This window comes from Balearica regulorum, chromosome W (genome assembly GCF_011004875.1).
Source record: "Balearica regulorum gibbericeps isolate bBalReg1 chromosome W, bBalReg1.pri, whole genome shotgun sequence".
In the NCBI taxonomy this organism is placed as follows: Eukaryota; Metazoa; Chordata; class Aves; order Gruiformes; family Gruidae; genus Balearica; species Balearica regulorum.
Genome location: NC_046219.1, coordinates 4,950,325 through 4,970,421, shown reverse-complemented (window position 1 = coordinate 4,970,421; position 20,097 = coordinate 4,950,325).

The following is a 20,097-nucleotide window of genomic DNA, read 5'->3' as shown; positions in this document are numbered from 1 at the left end:
GGAGCATACGATGATAATCTGTAGGGTTCACCAGGCTCGGCAGCCTCTCGGTGACGCCACGAATGCAAGTTCCTGGTAGGCAGCAGGCTTCCCTAGAGCAACCGTCTGGATGGCAAATGTGTGCTTCGGTGCCTCTCAGTAGGGAATCTCCAATTGCTAATACCTGTCGGGGTTTAGCCCCAGCTGGCAACTAAGCACCACGCAGCCGCTCGCTCACTCCCCCCACACCCCCGGGATGGGGGAGAGAATCGGAAGAGTGAAAGTGAGAGAACTCCTGGGTTGAGATAAAAACAGTGTAATAGGACAAACACAAGAAGGAAAATAATAATAATAATACAAACAAAACAAGTGATGAACAGCACAATTTCTTACTACCTGAGGTCAATGCTACACAAGACCCCCAGCTGCCCAGCCTCCCAGCCCACATGCGCAAGCAAAACAAGACAAGGAATTCATTCACCACTTCCCATCGGCAGGCAGGTATTCAGCCGTCTCCAGGAAAACAGGGCTCCATCACACGTAACAGTTAATCGGGAAGATAAACGCCATCACTCCGAAGTCGATGCTGCACAAGACCCCCGGCTGCCGCGCCAGGCCCCCAGCGGACACGCCTCTCAGCCCACCCCCCAGTTATAAACGGAACATGACGTTGTATGGTATGGAATATCTCTTTGGTCAGTTTGGGTCAGCTGTCCTGGCTGTGTCCCCTCCCAGCTTCTTGGGTGCCCCCCGCCTTCTCGTTAGCAGGGCAGGATGAGAAGCTGAAAAGTCCTTGACTACTCGGCCACAACTAAAAACATTAGTGTGTTATCAACATTATTCTCATCCTAAATCCCAAACACAGCCCTAATCCAGCTGTCAGAAAGAAAATTAACTCTATCCCTGCCAAAACCAGGACAGTCCTTTGTGGCGAACGCAAGGCTGCTCCTATCTGTCTGTAGAGGGCCTCATCCGCTTGTTCTTCCTGGTCGGGCGGCCTATAGCAGACACCTGCTACAATGCCACCCTTACCCATCTTCTCCTTCAATCCTTACCCATAAGCTCTCAGTCGGCTCATCAGCCATTCCCAGGCAGGGCTCCATGCATTCCAGCTGTTCTCTCACTTAAAAGGGCCACTCCCCCTCCTCATCTTCCCGGCCTGTCCTTCCTAAAGAGCCCCTATCCCTCCATTGCAACACTCCAGTCACGGGAGCCATCCCACCACGTCTCCGTGATCCCAACAAGATCGTAGCCCTGCGACTGCACACGCATCTCTCACTCCTCATGCTTATTCCCCATACCGCGTGCATTTGTGTACAGGCACTTCAGAGAGGCACCCCAGCATGTTGACTCCCTAGAAAGGGTTTTGGGGATTTCCCCGCACTGGTGCCTTGTACTCCCTTCTAAAGGGAACAAAAGACTAAATATGCAGACTGGACCCACTCCTTAGCAAAGTGTGCTGTCTCCCTGTGGCTCAAGTTAAAGATGCGAAGAGAAAACTTCCTACCCTGGTATGGCTCTCAGAGTATTATCAGATGTTGATTTTTCTGGTAGGCAGCGATGATATTGCAACAAGAAGTCTGAGGGCAATCAAGAGAGACTTTAGGGCCTTGGGACATCTGGTTAATGGATCAGGGGTACAAGTAGTCTTCTCCCCTATCCCCCCAGTTGCGGGGAATTAGGGGAGAAACAGGAAGAGCCAGCAGATCAGTAACTGGCTCCAAGCCTTGTGTCACTGACAGGATTTTGGGTTTTTTGATCATGGATTGGTCTACATGACACCAGGCCTGCTGGCAACAGATGGGGTGCACCTTTCTCAAAGAGAGGAAAGGATTTTTGCACAGGAGTTAGCAGGGCTCATTGAAATAGCTTTAAACTAAATTTAAAGGGGGGAGGGCAAAAAAGCAGGCTCACTAGAGATAAGCCTGGGGTCAGCACACCAATACTTGTGGGATGGTGTGCTAGTGAGGTCCTTCGGTCTTCCATCTCAGTGGTGGTAGGGGATTGAGAGCCATGTGGCAGCAAAGACACAGGGGTTATTGATGGGTTAGAAACCATGGAAAGTCAGATAGGAATTAGGGCTTCTCCCCTCAAAAAGGTGATGGGATCAGTAGCCCAACTGAAGTGCATCTACACCAATGCATGCAGCATGGGCAACAAACAGGAGGAGCTAAAAGCCATTGTGCAGCAGGAAAACTATGATATAGTTGCCATCTGGAGTTGTCATCTGGAGAAAAGAAGGCTCTGGGGAGATCTAATTGCAGCCTTCCAGTACCTGAAGGGGGCCTACAGGAAAGATGGAAAGATGGTGAGGGACTGTTTATGAGGGAGTGTAGTGACAGGACAAGGGGTAATGGGTTTAAACTAAAAGAGTGTAGATTTAGATTAGATGTTAGGAAGAAATTCTTTACTGTGAGGGTGGTGAGGCACTGGAACAGGTTGCCCAGAGAGGTTGTGGAGGCCCCCTCCCTGGAAGTGTTTAAAGCCAGGCTGGATGAGGCTTTGGGCAACCTGGTCTAGTGGAGGGTGTCCCTGCCTGCAGCAGGGGGGTTGGAACTAGATGATCTTTGAGGTCCCTTCCAACCCAAACCATTCTATGATTCTATGATCATGGAAACATGGTGGGATGACTCACACAACTGGAGGGCTGCAATGGATGGCTACAAACTCTTCAGAAGGGACAGGCAAGGAAGGAGAGGCAGTGGGGTGGCCCTGTATGTTAGGGAGTGTTTTGATTGTTTAGAGCTTACTGATGATGATGATGATAGGGTTGAGTGTTTATGGGTAAGAATCAGGGGGAAGGCCTGTAAGGCAGATATCATGGTGTGAGTCTCATAGACCACTCAACCAGGATGAAGAGGCAGACTAAATATTCTATAAGCAGCTAGCCCTTGTTCTCGTGGGGGACTTCAACTTAGCAGATGCCTGCTGGAAACACAATACAGCAGAGAGGAAACAGTCCAGGAGATTCCTGTAGTGTGTGGAAGATAACTTCCTGACACAGCTGGTGAGTGAGCCAACTAGGGAAGGCACCCTGCTGGACCTGTTGTTTGTGAACAGAGAAGGACTTGTGGGTGATGTGATGGTTGGAGGCCATCTTGGGCATAGCAATCATGAAATGATAGGGTTTTCAGTTCTCAGAGAGGTAAAGAGGGAGGTCAGCAGAACTGCTACCTCGGACTTCTGGAGGGCAGACTTTGGCCTCTTTAGGGGCCTGGTTGAGAGAGTCCCTTGCGAGGCAGTCCTGAAGGGCAAAGGAGTCCAGGAAGGCTGGACATTCTTCAAGAAGGAAATCTTAAAGCCACAGGAGCAGGCCGTCCCCATGTGCCGAAGGACGGGCTGGCAGGGAAGAATACCAGCCTGGCTGCATAGAGAGCTTTGGCTGGAACTAAGGAAAAAAAAGGAGAGTTTATAGCCTTTGGAAGAAAGGGCAGGAAGCTCAGGAGGACTATGAGGATGTTGTTAAGCTATGCAGAGAGAAAATTAGAAGGGCCAAAGCCCAGCGAGAACTTAATCTGGCTACTGCAGTTAAAGAGAATAAAAAATGTTTCTATAAATATAATATATTCTATAATGCCTTCTTTGCCTCAGTCTTTAATAGTAAGACCAGTTATTCTCCAGGTACCCAGCCCCGTGAGCTGGAAGACAGAGATGGGGAGCAGAATTAAGCCCCCAAAATCCAAGGGGAAATGGTTGGCAACATGCTATGCCACTTAGACACACACACAAGTCTATGGGGCTGGATGGGATCCACCCAAGGGTACTGAGGGAGCTGGTAGAAGTGCTCACCAAGCCACTTTCCATCATTTATCAGCAGTCCTGGCTAACTGGGGAGATCCCAGTTGACTGGAGGTTAGCCAGTATGATACACATCCACAGGAAGGGCCAGAAGGAGGATGTGGGAAACTACAGGCCTGTCAGTCTGACCTTGGTGCCGGGGAAGGTTATGGAGCAGATCATCTTGAGTGCCATCACATGGCATGTGCAGGACAACCAGGTGATCAGGCCCAGTCAGCATGGGTTTATGAAAGGCAGGTCCTGCTTGACTGACCTGATCTCCTTCTACAACAAGGTGACCCACTTAGTGGATGTGGTGGGTTGACCCTGGCTCGAGGCCAGGTGCCCGCCAAAGCTGCTCTATCACTCCCTTCCTCAACTGGACAGGGGAGAGAAAATATAACAAAAGGCTTGTGGGTCGAGATAAGGATAGGGAGAGATCACTCACCAGTTACCATCACAGGCAAAACAGAGTCAACTTAGAAAAAATTAATCTAATTTATTACTAAGCAAAACAGAGTAGAGGAATGAGAAAAAAAATCAAATCTTAAAACCCCTGCCCCCACCCCTCCCTTCTTCCTGGGCTCAACTTTACTCCTAAATCCTCTACCTATTCCCCCCAGTGGCACAGAGGGACAGGGAATGGGGGTTGTCGTCAGTTCATCACACGTTGTCTCTTCAGCTCCATCCTCCTCAGGGGGAGGACTCCTCACACTCTTCCCCTGCTCCAGCATGGGGTCCCTCTCACGGGAGACAGTCCTCCATGAACTTCTCCAATGTTAGTCCTTCTCATGGGCTACAGTCCTTCACGACCTTCTCCAACGTGAGTCTCTCCCACGGGGTGCAGACCTTCAGGAGCAGACTGCTCCAGTGTGGGTCCCCCACAGGGTCACAAGTCCTGCCAGCAAACCTGCTCTGGCGTGGGCTCCTCTCTCCACAGGTCCACAGGTCCTGCTAGGAGCTTGCTCCAGCGCGGGCTTCCCACAGGGTCACCTTGCCACGCAAACCCAATACACTGGATGAGGGAAAGGCTGTGCATATTGTCTACCTGTACTTTAGTAAAGCCTTTGACACCATTTCCCACAGCATTCTCCTGGAGAAACCTGCTGATCATGGCTTGGATGGGTGTATGCTTTGCTGGGTAAAAAACCAGATGGCCAGGCCCAAAGAATTGTGGTGAATGGAGTGAAATCCACTTGGTGGCCAGTCACAACTAGTGTTCCCCAGGGCTCAGTATTGTGGCCAGTTCTCTTTAATACCTTTATCAATGATCTGGACGAGGGGATCGAGTGCACCCTGAGTAAGTTTGCAGGTGACACCAAGTTGTGCGGGAGTGTTGATGTACTTGAGGATAGGAAGGCTCTGCAGAGGGATCTGTACAGGCTGGATCAATGGGCCGAGGCCATCTATATGAGGTTCAACAAGGCTAAGTGTTGAGTCCTGCACTTGGGTCACAACAACTCCATGCAACGCTACAGGCTCTGGGATGAGTGTCTAGAAAGCTGCCCAATGGAAAAGAACATGGTGGTATTGGTCAATACCTGGCTGAATATGAGCCAGCAGTGTGCCCAGGTGGCCAAGGCGGCCAACAGCATCCTGGCTTGTATCAGAAACAGTGTGGCCAGCAGGACTAGGGAAGGGATTGGCCCCCTGTACTCAGCACTGGTGAGGCCGCACCTCGCGTACTGTGTTCAGGTTTGGGCCCCTCAGTACAAGAAGGACATTGAGGTGCTGGAGTGTGTCCAAAGAAGGGCAACAAAGCTGGTGAAGGGTCTAGAGAGCAAGTCTGATGAGGAGTGGCTGAGGGAACTGGGGTTGTTTAGTCTGGAGAAAAGGAGGCCAAGGGGAGACCTTATCGCTCTCTACAACTACCTGAAAGGAGGTTGTGGTGAGGTGGGTGTTGGTCTCTTCTCCCAAGTAACAAGCGATAGGACAAGAAGAAAGGGCCTCAAGTTGTGCCAGTGGAGGTTTAGATTGGATATTAGGAAAAGTTTCTTCACCGAATTGGTTGTCAATCATTGGAACAGGCCTCCCAGGGAAGTGGTTGATTCACCATCCCTGGAGGTATTTAAAAGATGCGTTGCTGTGGTGCTTAGGGACATGGTTTAGTGGTTGGACTTGGCAGTGCTAGGTTAACAGTTGGACTTGATGATCTTAAAGGTCTTTTCCAACCAAAATGATTCTATGATTCTACGATCCTGTCACCCTGACTGCCAGTGCTGGGCTGGTTGTTCAAAGGGAGGGTCCCCTCTACACATCATGCAACTGATGCTACATAAAGTGGGTTGCACTGATCACACAGCGGGCTCAAATAGGAAACCCCACTTGCCCAGGAATCTTGGAAGTGATCACAGATTGGCCAGAAGGTAAAGATTTTGGAGTATCGCCAGAGGAGGAGGTGACGCATGCTGAAGAAGCCCCACCATATAATGAACTGCCAGAAAATGAGAAGCAATATGCCCTGTTCACTGATGGGTCCTGTTGCATTGTGGGAAAACATCAAAGGTGGAAGGCTAGTATTAAAGAATACCACCCAGAGGTCAACCCCTGTGACAGGCACTGAGGCTACTCAAACTCCAGCGACAGGCACTGTGGTTACTCCAACCACCACGACAAGCATTGTGGCTACTCCAACCCTGGCGATAAGCACTGCAACTGAACCAGAGAACCAACCCATACCGGTATCAGTTGCCCCTATACATAAGAAGAAACAGACATGAAAGTCAGCTCGTTTAGTAAAGGATGAAGCAGGGCCATCACAAGAACAGGAGGAGGAAGAGACAGAACCAGAGATAATCACCCGATTCCTGTCCCTGAGTGAGATGTGAGATATGAGAAAAGATTTCAGTCATCGATTAGGACGAGAATAATGTTGATAACACACTGATGGTTTTAGTTGTTGCTAGGTAGTTGTAGTGTCTACACTAAGTCAAGGACTTTTCACCTTCTCACACCCTGCCAGGTGTACAAGAAGCTGGCAGAGCACAGCCAGGACAGCTGACCCAGACTGGCCAAAGGGATATTCCCTACCATATAACGACATGCTCCGTATATAGCTGGGGAAGTTAGCTGGGAGGCAGATTTGCTGCTCGGAAACAGACTGAGCATTGGAGGTTTTTTTCCTTCTGCATGTGGTGAGCAATTGCATTTGTGCATCACTTGTTTTGTTGTTATTATTGTTATTACTATTATTATTATTATTCTCTTCCTTTGTTAGCCTTTTAAACTGTCTTTATCTCAACCCACGAGGGTTTGTTTTCCATTCTCCTACCCATCCCCTTGAGGGGGGGAATGGGGAGCAAGCGGTTGCGTGGTGCTTAGTTACCATCTGGGGTTTAACCACGACAGTATGCTTCCAAAGTGTTTTTGTTTAGACATTGACTTTGATCTTATCTATCTATAAAAAAGATTTCTGTGTGCTAGATACAAAGTAGTCAGAGTTTAAAACCAAAAAATGTTTGATTTAAATTTCCTCTGTTATGTGAGCAGCCATAAAGGTGGCCTGGTTAGAAAAGGGAAAATTACTGAACAGGAGAAAATGTCTGCTGAAAAATACTGACAGATAAATTGCCTGTCAATGTGGGAACTGTTAGCCTGGGAACTGGGCCTTGGAACCAGAAACATCCTTGAGAAGTGCAGCTGGCCTCTTTGAAGTACAGCTGGGGTACCAGAAACATCCTGATACCATTGATAAGCGCAAACCCAAGAAACTCTAATGGCAACTTATTGTCTGAAAAGGTGGAAAACAGTCTGGAAAAATAAAATTGGTCTGAAAGAACAGAAGCGTCATCATCTATTGGCTATTACAGGTGAAAAATAGAAATTAACAGTATCTAATGGCTGCTCAAAGTGGTGGTGCCCTACACTGTCTTATATCTCTGTGATATAAAAAGGACTTATTTTTAAGTCCTTTAAGCTAACAAAGGGAACGTTGTGGTTCGTGTTTACAACAGGCTGTCCAATCAAGGCGAGCCTATTGACGAAGCCTTCTTACTCCAGCTACAGGAGGCATCGCACTTGCAGGCCCTCATCCTGCTGGGGGACTTCAACCACCCCAACGTCTGATGGAAAAGTAGCACGGTGAGCTGTAGGCAATCCAGGAGACCCCTGGAATGCATGAAGGATAACTTCTTAAGCCAGGTAATAGACAGCCCTACCTGTTAAAGAAAAATTCTACCAGACGTGAGTTACCCTAGGTTTGCTTTATTGCAGCGCTGGATGCACGGGGGAAATAGCTCCACCAAACGTGCATGCCAGGTGATCACCAACATACAGGTTATATAGAATCAAAACATACATATTCATTATTTTTCCGAGAAAAGGCAGTCCTATGATAATCATTTCTTGGAATCCATTTCCATATTCTCCTCCCCATCACGCATGCTCAGTGATTTGAGTTGGTGGTCCTCAGGGGTCTCTGGTGGTCGTCAGTGGTCTTGCACCCGTGTTCGCTGGATGACCCTCTTCTTGCAGGCATGCGCAGTATCCTTGCTGTGGATACACTTGACCATTACAACTTACTTCATAAGATTAATATTCCCGGGCCTATTGTCTGGTTGGGTACGGACTGTACAAGGAACATAGCAGCATTGTACATTGCCATGGTCAGTTAGCTTCATTACCCATTACCTTGATTACAAACCCCTTTCCCACGATTATAGTCTTTAAAACAGTTCTAGGCCTTAAGCAGCTTTCTAGTTAACATAAGTTTTCTTATAGCTAAGCTTCTATATTTTTACAATTCCCTCCTTTTGTTTTCATTGCATCCCTGCAATTATTTATATCTCCAAGCTTCTTACAATTTTGCTACTATACTAGAAAAGCAGGTTATACAACATTGAAAAAGCACTATTATACATACAATCCCTATGATCACTAAGGCTGCTACAGCAAGCGCCTTTTTGAGCCACACAGATAGATCAGGAGCCCAGGAAGTCAACCACGACACAGTATCAGTAAAACCCCAAGATGTATCGTCTTTTTGTACTTGTCGCATTTGAGAACTAATCTCCCAGATTTTATGTACGTCAGTCAATAATTCCCCTGAATGATCTACATACATGCAACAACTCACATTTAGCATTGTGCAAAGTCCACCTTGTGATGCTAACATCATATCTAAGGCCATACGATTTTGCAGGGTAATTTTTGAGAGTTCTGCAATTTCAATTTGCAAGGTTGTTAACCCATGAGCGGTATAATTTGCCAATTTTTCAATTTCTCCCGATATGTTTAAAATCGCTTTTTCCAGTTCACTCACCCCTGAAGATGGTATGAACCACCGGAGAAAAGAGTGAAATCCTGAGGGTTTTTCTATCAGTGGGTTATTAGTCCTTTTAACACGAGTTAAAAAGGTGCGATGCCAGATTGGAACATTTATAGTTTTAGGGAGAATTTGTAAATCCACAGTTACCAATCCTAGAGTGCAAATTCCTCCCCAACGTGGTGGGAGTACTTTATAAGCTTTGTCACCACATAACCAGAATAGTCCTAGTGCCTTTGGTCCCCTCCAAGCCCAGCTCAAGCGAGATTTAATATGATTAGTTGTGTTGCATTTAGTCCAATTTCCCACAAAAGTGTGGTTAAGACAAAACTGCCGAGTCCAACTTTCTGGGGGGTAACATCTCTCTACACAGAGGATGTTATGATATTCGTCTAAAGGAGGAATTTTGATGGTTAATATTTGCTCTTCATATTTAGTCGTTATAGAGGTATTTCTCCAAAACTTTTCCCAAACTGAATCCTTTGGAATTGGAATACCAGTTAAATCAAACCCTCGACCTACAGATTTTGGTAAAGATGCACAAAGCCAACATTCAGTATAATTCAGATTCTTCGCAAAGGACTTCATTAAGGAAACGTGAGTGTTATTTAACCAAAAAGTTTCCTCTTTATTTCCATCTAAACTTTGTTTACTTAATCTAGATTTGGTCATTATTTTGTCAGTATTAGAAATGCCAGTTTGAAAACCCCATGGAAATTCATAATCATGTGCTACCGGAAAATTCCTAAACCCATCTTCGATAATGTAATACATTACAAAAAAGGATGGACTCGTCAGATTCAAATTGATACAACACCAATCATTGTATTTATCCTCTGTCATTACCCATAAGTGATGGTTGACACACCAGGTTCCTGTTCCTGTTTGCGCCTCATATATATATGTGTGATATGGATACATATTCCATGTATAACTTCTTGATGGTTCCGTTCCATTCTCAGGATCTTCCATCACAAATCCAACACAAAATTCTAGAAAAACGTTAGGATTAAAAAAAGGATTCCATACAATCTCAGTATTTCTACCCGCTACAACATTTTCCCCTTTTGCATTCTTAGTTCCCCAAACTTTACAAAAGGTTTGCGCCCAGAGACTAGTATAACTATATTGTATTATGGTTCCTTTTGTAATTACATCTCGGTATCGCAGGATAAACTTTGTCCACAAGGTATCAGTCTTACTCAAGAGAAAACAAATCAGCAAATACAGCAGTGTGTTGATTTTCATTCTGTCGCAGAATCTTTAAGCATATGTGAGTGATGGATCCACGTCTCTTTTCCTTGTACCTTTACAGCATAAAAGGAGGTTAATAACACCATGTAAGGTCCTTCCCATTTGGGCTCAAATCTATTTTTCCGTTTAAAATTCTTTATATACACTTTATCCCCTGGTTGAATATTATGTACCTGAATTTCAGGTGTTATCCCTTGATACCAATAAGCATGATTTCGTAATTGCATAAAAGAATTTTGCAAATACAATAAATATTGAGTTACCTGTTCATCTCCATCCAAAAGGCTCGTTTTTTTGCTGGAATATAAGTTCCAGGTACTGCTAAAATTCTCCCAAATAAAACTTCTGCTGGAGATACACCTACTGGTTGCCTTGGTGTGTTTCTAATGTCCCAAAGTACTAAATTTAGCGCTTCTGGCCACTTCAAGCCAGTTTGTTTACAAGTCTTAACTAATTTGCCTTTGATCGTCCTATTCATTCTTTCTACTTGCCCTGATGATTGTGGGTGATAAGGTGTGTGCAATTGCATCTTGATATTTAATGAATGATAAATTTGCACTAAAATTGCGGCAGAGAAATGTGCTCCCCTGTCCGAGTCAATTATTTCAGGAACTCCATACCTAGGTATTATCTCTTTAAACAGAGCTTTAACCACTGCTTTTGAGTCATTCTTTTGAGTTGGGAAAGCCGCCACCCAGCCTGAGAGCTGATCAACGATCACAAGTAAATAAGCATATCCCATAGCCCTAGGCATCTCCGCGTAGTCAATTTGTAGTTTTTGGAAAGGGTATGTTGCTGGAGGTCGCTTTCCTGCTGGTGCCTTGATTTTCAAAGAGGCATACTGTTTGCACAGTCGACACCCTTCGCAAACTCTTTTAATAGCGGTGTAAATCCCCAGTGCTGCCCACAATCTCTGTACTCTCAAGGCTATATTTTCAGGTCCACCATGGGTTTTCTCATGGTGCCATCGCGCGATCGGTATTAAATACCTTTTTGGGAGTAATGGTTTACCCCCTAGAGTCCATTGTCCATTCTGCTGTTCAGCTCCCAGCTTCTCCCAGAGCCGTCTTTCTTCCTCGGGAAGTTCCCCATACAGTTTCTGCATGTCTGATAATTCCCGGTCGAGCTCTCCTTGATGGGTCAGTGTCATTGCAAAGATGACTTGTCGGGCTGCCGCTTTTGCAGCCTGGTCCACGAGCTCGTTCCCTTTTGCCAATTGATTCTCTTGGTTGGTGTGTGCTTTTTAATATATGTCACTGCTAGTTCAGATGGTAATTGGATCGCCTCCAAAAGTTCTTTAATCTGTTGTCCATGGGCGATCGTTTTACCTGCTGATGTGAGAAATCCCCTTTCTTTCCACAGCATACCTGTAGCATGACAAACTCCAAACGCATACTTAGAGTCAGTATACAAATTAACCCGTATGCCGATCGCATATTGTGCAGCTTTCATGAGGGCAATGATCTCTGTGCCTTGAGCACCTACAGTGGGAGGCAAAGGTCCTGCTAACAATACCTTAGTCTCCGTGATAACAGCAAACCCTGTACATTTCCATCCTTCTTCATAATAGGAGGAGCCGTCGGTAAACAAGTTCATATCTGGGTTATCCAAAGGCTGATCTCATAGGTCATCTCGTGGTTTGCTCGTCATTTTGATCACCTGTTCACAATCATGTTCATCCTTTTCTCCATCCATGTGCAGTGGCATTAAGGTGGCAGGATTCAAGGTATTACATCTTTCCAATCTTAAATTGTCAGCAAGCAGAAGTATTAATTCATATTTATGCGCTTTTTGTGGAGAAAGTGCTTTCTCGGCATATTGTTTCAATAATATTTCAACTTCATGTGGCACACAGACTACTAGGGGATGTCCCAAGACTATGTTCCGGCTTTTTTCTACTAACTCAGCAGCGGTAGCCACAGCTCTTATGCAAAACAGAGTTCCTCTTGCTACTGAATCTAATGTGCAAGAATAATAGGCTATAGGTCTTTCATGTGGCCCTGAAGTTTGAACTAAGACTCCATTTGCTGTTCCTTTGTTTTCTGTGCAATAAAGTTTAAAGGGCTTAGAATAGTCTGGAAGCCCCAAAGCTGGAGCTTGCATTAATGCTCCCTTTAATGCACGAAAGGCTTTTTCTGGTTCAGGACCCCAAGCTATTGGTTCCACTTCCTCATTTTTCGTTGCCTCATTAAGAGGTTTTGCTATTTCACTGAATCCAGGAATCCACGGCCTACAAAATCCCACTTGTCCTAAAAATCCCCTTAATTGTTTCTTTGTTACTGGTCTGGGAATTTCTTGCATAGCTCTTACCCATTCTGGATCTACTTCTCTCCTCCCTGGTTTAAGAATAAACCCCAGATACTTTACCTGTTGTTGACAGAGTTGCAGTTTGGATAGAGACGCATGGTGACCCTTTTTTGCAAGTTGGATGCACAGATATTCAGTATCCCGCATACAATCTTCAGCCGTATGGCTTGCTAGTAACAAATCATCAACATATTGAATCAAGACAGAACCCCCAGGAAATTTTAAGTCTCTTGGATCGTTTCTGAGAATTTGAGAAAAGATGGTTGGTGAACTAGTGAACCCTTGTGGCAAGCGTGTCCAAGTCAACTGTTTCCCTTGCCAAGTGAAGGCAAAAATCAATTGACTTTCTTCAGCAATAGGTATACTGAAAAATGCTCCTGTTAAATCCAAACCAGTAAAATATTGTGCCCATACAGGTATTTGGGTAAGAATTAAATTTGGGTCAGGGACAACAGGGTGTGGGGAAATCACATGCTCATTTACTGCACAGAGATCTTGAACAAATCTATATTCTGGATCCCTGTCCTTATCTAATCGATGTTTACTTACTGGCAAGATTGGAGTATTATATGGACTTTGACATTCCTTGAGTACTCCTTTTTCTAAGAAAACTGCAATCTGTTTTTGAATACTTGGGATAGCCTCATCTGCAATCGGGTACTGTTTAATTGATGGAGGTGACCCTCCTTTTGTTTTGATTATTACCGGTTCTGCAGATAACAATAATCCTATATCATCACCAGAGCTGCTCCATAGTTCCCGGGGAACTGCTTCAAGTCCTTTCGGGATTTTAAAATCCGATTCTTCTTCTTGTGGAATTTGCACAATTTCTGATCCCATGATTATTAATTTGATTCCAGCCGGAGCAAGGAGTATTTGAGTACCAAATTCCTGCAAAAGATCACGGCCTAGCAAAGACACAGGTGAATTTGGAGATATCACAAATCTTCCCCATACCATTTTCTCTGCAATGATAATTGGAAGTGGGGTTGAAACATATTTTATTTCTTGTCCAACAACCCCTCTTATAAGTACCTTCTCTTTAGAAATCAATGTTTGTGGGAGTGCGTAATTCAAAAGGGACAAAGTTGCTCCTGTGTCTACTAAAAATTCAACAAAAAGTCCGTTTACCTTTGCAGTAATTTGTCCATACTCATTTACCTTCACTCCTTCATTCGACATTTTCGCAGTCCTTCGGTAAGCATGGAATTCAGCTCATTAATTTTCTATGGTGAGTGAGGGCGCGGTGGATACGGTGGATTTGATCCTCGTCCAGCACTTACTGGGCGGAGTGGGCACTCCCGCTGGATATGTCCTATATTCCCACAATAAAAACACTCTAAAGTATTAGAATTAGATTGGTTAAGGGAAGAAAGAAAGGGAGCCCTTCCCCCACGTCCCCTTCCTCTTGGCGTTCCCCTTGAAATTCCCCTGCCCCTTCCTCTTGATTGATAATTCTGTGTAATTGCTGCAGCCAACAAACTAATTTCTCTCTCTTTTTCCTGTCGCTCTCGTTTTCTTTCCTGTTTATTTCTCTCATTCTCTCTCTCTTGTTTTTCTTCATCTCTACCATCAAAAACAAACGCAGCAATACTCAGTATTTTAGTCAGGTTTTCCCCTTGCCACCCAGGCATGTGCTTTTTAAAATACTTATTTATATCTGGAGAAGACTGCTCCACAAATACACTAATAGCCAATGGTTCTTGAAAATTTTCTCTAGTCATTCCCCCGTATTTCAACAAGGTAGTTTTCAATCTTATCCAATAATCGCTGGGGTGTTCATCAGGTTTTTGTCTGCATTCAAGGACCTTTGTCCAATTTGTAACTCTTTTGCCACATTGCCATATGGCCTCCAATAATTGTCCGATGGCTGCCCTATAAGCTTGCATTCCATCGGTTGTGGCTAAATTCCAATTAGGGTCCTCAGTGGGCCAGGGATTTAATCCTTCACCCCTCTGAGCAATTTCTCAGTCCTTTTGAAAAATTTTATCTCGCTCATCCATCTGGAATAGTTCTCTCAGCAAAGTTTTCATGTCACTCCAATTAGGTGTATAATCAGTGATTATTCCAGATAGCATTTGCGCACATTTTTCTGCATCATCTCTTAATCTTGGCATTTTGCTTTGCCACATAATCAAATCACCTTGTTTCCAAAGTTCGTGGCGCATCACAGCAGTCACTGCAGGAACTTCAGGAGGAGCTCCTGGTCCTGCTCTGGGATTTGGGATGTAATCCAATTTCATGGGAAACATCCCTGCTTGGGGAAGGTCAGTTTCCTCGGCCTCAGGGGCAGAGGGAAGTGGGCTTACCCATAGTTTAGATGGCTTATGTCTTTGACAAGACCAATCATACCAAATATACCAATAATCAATATTTTGACTTGCAGTATCTTCTAAAATAGTCCTTAAAAACTTTAACTTATGGGGCTTAAAGGTTCCTTTGGGAGGCCAAATATCCATAGGTCCTCCCCCTCGAGTTCGAGTTAGGAATGGCCATTCCTCCTGACACAACACAATCAGTCTTTTCTTTTGCAAAGTCTGCGCCCCATAAACCTTATTCCAATTTTCCAAAACCTCAGCAAGGGGCGTCCCCCTTTCAACGCTGGGTGTATTTCCCATTTCTTACTTCTTTTCCTCTTACCAAATCTTTTAGCAAGTTTAAACACAAGAGTACTCCCAGTATCGTCTGGAAACACCCGTGTCCAAGTCTCTTAGGTGAACTCACCTATTTTGCCAGCAATGAGCGTTGGTCACAGGTTTGTCCAGAGAATTAACTGGTGCTTCTTCCTCTTGCATCCTAGGGTCCCATCTGGGTCGCCATCTGTTAAAGAAAAATTCTACCAGACGTGAGTTACCCTAGGTTTGCTTTATTGCAGCGCTGGATGCACGGGGGAAATAGCTCCACCAAACGTGCATGCCAGGTGATCACCAACATACAGGTTATATAGAATCAAAATATACATATTCATTATTTTTCCGAGAAAAGGCAGTCCTATGATAATCATTTCTTGGAATCCATTTCCATATTCTCCTCCCCGTCACGCATGCTCAGTGATTTGAGTCGGTGGTCCTCAGGGGTCTCTGGTGGTCGTCAGTGGTCTCGCACCCGTGTTCGCTGGATGACCCTCTTCTTGCAGGCATGCGCAGTATCCTTGCTGTGGATACACTTGTCCATTACAACTTACTTCATAAGATTAATATTCCCGGGCCTATTGTCCAGTTGGGTACGGACTGTACAAGGAACGTAGCAGCATTGTACATTGCCATGGTCAGTTAGCTATTACCTTGATTACAAACCCCTTTCCCACGATTATAGTCTTTAAAACAGTTCTAGGCCTTAAGCAGCTTTCTAGTTAATATAAGTTTTCTTATAGCTAAGCTTCTATATTTTTACACTACCAGAGGGAATATGTTACTGGACCTGTTGGTCACCGACATGAGTGAGCTAATCGGTGATATCAAGATTGGAGGCAGCCTGGGCTGCAGTGATCACACACTGGTGGAGTTCACAGTCCTGAGGGATATAGGACAGGCGAAGAGTAAAGTCAGGACCCTGAATTTTAGGAAAGCAATCTTCCGACTGTTCAAGGAGTTAGTCAATAGGACCCCCCTACATACTAAGTATAAAGATATCTTGGAAGTTTAGGACAAATTTCAGTGTATACAAGAATGATGCTTTGCTTGAGGAAAGTAGTATATTTGTAGCAAACCTACAAGCTATTCTGCACACTTGTGGAATGACACCAGGGTAAAACTCAGCAAGTGAAACATTTTACAGAAAGAACATCATGCAGTACTTGATAATGCCATGATTTCAATGGCAGTTTAAATTCCCAGTTGATTAAGCAGTTGGTATAAATCATGTTATGTTAGAGACAATTGTGTAGCAGTAAATAAAAAAGTAAATAAACTGACCTGTTTGATGTATATCACAATAAGTTAGCCTGTATACTGACCATGTTAGATGCAAGTCAATTCCATTTTATAGCATTGACTTGCATCTACATCTTTGCTTAGAACTGAATATTGTGAACATATTGTTAAGGCCACTCTGTCAGGCAAAGCCAGTGGCTTGTCCTGGTGGAAGTAGGCCTGCTCACATTCTAATATATTCCCTGACTTTATGTTACTTTATTCATTTATTGAAATATTATATTTTAAAAAGAAATAAATACTTTAACTAATATTTACTATTTTTTTTATTATGGAAACCTCTTCCCCAACAGAATGCAAAGTAGTCATTTGTAGACAGAAAATACAATTTCTTTTATATTCTCAAAAGAGGTGAATGCATCACAGGAACTTTGTACAGAAAAAACTTTTCAAAAATACAATATATGTATGACAGACTTCCCAGTAAAAATCTATGCAAATTTTTTAACTGTAATTTTCCAGTTTAATTAAACGACTTAAGGTGACTTGAAGGATAAGGCGTTGGTAGATAAGGGAAGAGCAACTGATGTCATCTACTTTGAATTCTGTAAGGCCTTTGACACTTTCCTACTCTGAGGAGACCTTATTGTAGCCTTTCAATACTTAAAGGGGGCTTATAAGAATGACAGAGAGAGACTTTTTACCAGGGTCTGTAGTGACAGGTCAAGGAGCAACGGTTTTAAACTGAAAGAGGGTAGATTTAGACTGGACATAAGGAAGAAATTTTTTTTTTTTTTTACGATGAGGGTGATGAGAGACTGGAACAGGTTGCCCAGAGAAGTTGTGGATGCCCCATCATTGGAAGTGTTCAAGGTCAGGTTGAACAGGGCTTTGAGCAACCTAGTCTAATGATAGACATCCCTGCCCACAGCAGAGAGCTTAGACTAGATGATATCTATACGGTACCTGTTTTTTCCTCCTTTTTTTTCCAAAGGAAAACGGCAGTTCATTAACTGAACAGATACAGAAAATACTTAGAACAGTACGATGGGTTGACCCTGGCTGAAGGCCAGGTGCCCACCAGAGCCACTCTATCACTCCCCCTCCTTAACTAGACAGGGGAGAAAAAGTATAACAAAAGGCTCATGGGTCGAGATAAGGACAGGGAGAGATCGTTCACCGATTACTGTCACAGGCAAAACAGACTCAACTTAGGAAAAAAAATATTCATCTAATTTATTACCAAGCAAAACAGAGTAGAGGAATGAGAAATAAAACCAAATCTTAAAACATCTCCCCCCACCCCTTCCATCTTCCCAGGCTTAACTTTACTCCCAATTTCTACCTACTTCCCCCTCAGCGGTGCAGGGGGGTTCTGGTCAGTTGATCACATCTTGTCTCTGCTGCTCCTTCCTGCTCAGGGGGAGGACTCCTCACACTCTTCCCCTGCTCCAGTGTGGGGTCCCTCTCACAGGAGACAGTCCTCCATGAACTTCTCCAACCTGAGTCCTTCCCACAGGCTACAGTCCTTTACGAACTGCTCCAGTGTGGGTCTCTCCCATGGGGTGCAGACCTTCAGGAACAGACTGCTCCAGTGTGGGTCCCCCATGGGGTCACAAGTCCTGCCAGCAAACCTGCTCTGGCGTGGGCTCCTCTCTCCATGAGTCCACAAGTCCTGCTAGGAGCTTGCTCCAGCATGGGCTTCCCACAGGGTCACAGCCTCCTTCAGGTGCCTCCACCTGCTCTGGTGTGGGTTCCTTCACGGGCTGCAGGTGGAATCTCTACACCCCCCTCATCCTTCCTCCATGGGCTGCAAGGAGACAGCCTGCTTCACCATGGTCTTCACCACAGGCTGCAGGGGGATCTCTGCTCCGGCACCTGGAGCACCTCCTCCCCCCTCCTTCTCCACTGACCTTGGTGTCTGCAGAGTTTCTTACATCTTCTCACTCCTCTCTCTGGTTGCAAAAGCTCTCACTAGTTGGTTTTGGGTTTTTTCCCTTCTTAAATATATTATCAATGAGGCGCTACCACTGTTGCTGATTGGCTTGGCCTTGGCCAGCGGTGAGACTGTCTTAGAGTGGGCTGGTATTGGCTCTGTCGGACCTAGGGGAAGCTTCTAGCAGCCTCTCACAGAAGCCACCCCTGTAGTCCTCCCCCCACTACCAAAACCTTGCCATGCAAACTCAATACAAATAGTCTCTATTAAGTTATAACCATTTTAATAGCTATTCATTTCAAGTCCTAATATTTGACATTTTCTACTTCTAAACTATTTGGGACATGCATTGAAGACATGCACTAAAAAAAAAAAAAGATGTGAAAACATGAAAGCAAATGCTTCTAAAAGGAGAGCATTGTCAAATTCTAGGATGGCTCCTCCATTCCAGGAACTGATACTATTTTTATAAAATGTAAGTTCTGTATGTTCTTGGTTAAATTATTTACTTATAAAATAATATTTTGGGTAATAGGCATCTACCTACAAAATTAAGGATGCCTTCTTAAATATACTTTGGTTTCCAAAGAAATATCTGCAATGTACATAGCATGTGTTACATTTTTACAAATAGATATGCACATTATAATTCATTCATTATGTTAGATGTTAGTAACATAAGGCTTGATCCAGCACCACTGAAACTTATGGGAACTTTTCTATTGATTCCATAGAAGCAGAAACATATTCATATTCATATTCAGTTATTGAGTCTATGGACAGATAGGAAGTTTCAAACATGTTTTGAGCGTAATACCATATGGAAAAAAGTTAAACTGGAAGAAGTGAGGTTTATATTCAGAATGAAAAATAGACAGAAGAATAGAAGACATGGATACAAAGTAGGCTAAAGATGCGGCAAGCTGAGGATGAATATTGGCAGAAACAAATCTTATTTCCCAACGTTTCACGTTATAGGACTCCCTGATGTACGCCATTCTAGGGACATGTATAGCAGAAACAAGCAAAACACAAATTATACAAAAAGTCAAAAATAAATACTCTTCAGATGTCTCTACGGGTGTAGGTGTCAAGGTTTTGGTAAAGGGAGGACTTTCGGGGAGGCCTATGTGGGAAGATGTAAGGGGCTGCCCTGTGCTAGGGACAGCCAGTTCCAGCTAGCTTGGCAATGAACCCACAGCAGGCCAAAGCTGAGCCAATCAGCGAAGTTGGTAGTGAGTCTGTGAAAACATATTTAAGAAAGGGCAAAAAACACCACATGGGCAGAGTGAAGAATAAAAGTGAGAAACAGCAGTACAGCCATCAAGGTCAGAGAAGGAGGAGGAGGAAGTGCTCCATGGTGCTGGACCAGGTGTTCCCTGCTGCCTGTGGAGAGGACCACACTGGAGCAGATGTTCACACTTCAGCCTGTGAAGGACCTCACACCAGAGCAGTTAGATATTTTTTGAAGGAACTACAGCCCATGGAGAACCCGCGCTGGAGCAGATTTTTTCCTGACAGGACTGCAGCCTGTGGAGAGGGCTCACTCTGGAGCAGGGGAAAAATGTGAGGAGGAAGGAGTGGTAGAGAGGAACTGTTATTTATTGACCATAACCCCCCTCCCATGCTGCTCAGGGAGGGCAGGGTAGAGGAGTCAAGAATGAAGGAGTTAAGTTGAGCCTGGGAAAGGAGAGAGGAAAGATGTTGTT